Source organism: Elephantulus edwardii, unplaced genomic scaffold, assembly GCF_000299155.1.
Source record: "Elephantulus edwardii isolate Elephantulus edwardi_28Jun2011 unplaced genomic scaffold, EleEdw1.0 scaffold00035, whole genome shotgun sequence".
NCBI lineage: Eukaryota > Metazoa > Chordata > Mammalia > Macroscelidea > Macroscelididae > Elephantulus > Elephantulus edwardii.
In genome coordinates this window covers 17,975,984-17,978,137 of record NW_006399785.1, presented here as the reverse complement: position 1 = coordinate 17,978,137, position 2,154 = coordinate 17,975,984, and positions in this window count along the sequence as shown.

Below are 2,154 nucleotides of genomic sequence, written 5' to 3'. Positions count from 1 at the left end.
ACCACAGCACAGAGACATCAATTCTCTTTCTATAATCCCTAGTCATTGTCCAGCTCTCTGATGCATAACACACAACTGTAAAGACTATGCCCTAGATCAGGTGCATCTTAGTCTCCAGCCTGACATCATTGCTCTTCAGTACCCTGAAGAAGTCCCTGACAGCTGACTTTCCCAATGCAAATTTTCTCTTGATTTCCTGGCTGCTAGTACCAAGAGTGTTGACTGTAGAGCCAAGCAAACTAAAACTGTTAACAATCTCAATCTCTTCACCATCAGTTATGATGCCAATTGGCCCAGTGGCGAGAATCTTTGTTTTCTTGATGTTGGGCTTCATTCCACATTGAAAGCTACAGCCCTTGACCTTCTGCAGCAAGAGCCTCAGGTCTTTCTCAATTTCAGCAAGCAGGGTTGGGTCATCTGCATACCACAGGTTGTTGATGAATCTTCCTCCAATCCTGATGCCACATTCCTCCTCATATAGCCCGGTCTCCCCGATGATTTGTTCTGCAAATAGATTGAAAAGGTATGGAGATAGAATACATTCCTAGCGGACCCCCTTTCCAATTTTGAACTATGCAGTGTCTCCTTGCTCTGTTCTGACGGCTGCCCCCTGGTTCAAGTATAGGTTTTACATAAGCACATTCAAAGTTATACATAATTTTAAAACACAATATTTTTAGAAAAGCAGGTATTAGAGTCTGTGCATTATCCAAATGTGAGGAAACTTAACTTTCCCAAGATCAGAGAGCTCTATAGTCTCAGAGAATCTTTCAACAACAGCAAAAAATGTATAATATCACCAAATTAAATCCCATTTTGCTATCAGTTTATCATATTACAGTGGCTTATTGTTGTGACGTCAGAAAGTATGCCACTAATGTTTTAAATATTAATAGACTCACCAATGGTGGATAGGTTTAAGCAGAACATTGGACTAAGAGAGCGTAGGAGGTTCTAACAATTCATTTTAAAACAGTAGAAACCTTTTAAATAATAAGGAAACATGTCTTACTTGCTTCTTTTAGTATATTTAAGATTTATTCCTCATTCCCTGTTTTTGCTTAGGCTACTAGCAAGGTGGTAACTTAAATTTGTCACTCATTTTGGAATTTATGATTCATTTTAATCAATGAAATAAAGGAGGTTTGACATATATTTGTAGAACTCAAGTCCAAAAATCTTCCTTTTATCCCTAAATCCTTAATTTTCTTTACATCAATAACATTGTTTTAACTTTTTAAAATGAGTCTAAAACAGTGGCATATTGTTCATTATTGTCTTTGTAACTTGAGTCAGTTTGTATTGGAATTCTAAAGTTGTTTTTGTTATTTATCTTCACTCTTTTCCCCTTTTACAGTGATGTTGTCGATTGGTCCAATGGTGCAGATTTTTGTCTTCTCAAAATCAAAATGTAATCCATATGGAAGGCTACAATATTTGAGCTTTTGTATTAAGTGCTTCAAGTCCTCTTTATTGTGCGTAAGAAAAGTTGTGTCCTCCAGTCTGCTCTGAGTCTGATTCAAGCCATGACATTTTTAATTACTTCCTCTGAATCTCAAAGTTCGACAACTAAGAATGACTGGAGAGAATCAATGCCATTGAGTTGTGGGGTTGGAGGAGAGTTCTGAATATTCCATGGATTGTCAAGGTAACAAACAAATGTCTCTTGGTGCCAGGGCTGTGAGAGTACTACTTAGGGGTATGAGAAGTGAAACCTCTCCTCACAGACTTTGAGTATACTGTCTGTGTGGCAGTCCTTCAGAAAAGATTTTCTTTCAGAAAGTTGGAAGGTCAGAGAAAGAGAGAAGAAAGACTATTAACAAGATGGACTGGTGCAGTGACAGTAATAAGTTCAAGTGTAACAGAGACTGCAAGAATGATGCAGAATAGGGTCAAGTTCAGATTTGTCATCATAAGGTTGCAATGATTACTAGCATAAAAACAGTGCAACCACTATGGGAGGCTGTATGGTGCTTTCTCATAAATTTGCAAATAGAAATACAATTTGATCCAGGAATTCTATTACCGGGGATTTACCCTAAAGAAACCATATCTGCCACCCAAGCAGATATATGCACGCTCATGTTTATTGTGGCTTTGTTCACAATAGCAAAGAGCTGGTAATAATCCAAGTACCCATTAACAAACAAATGG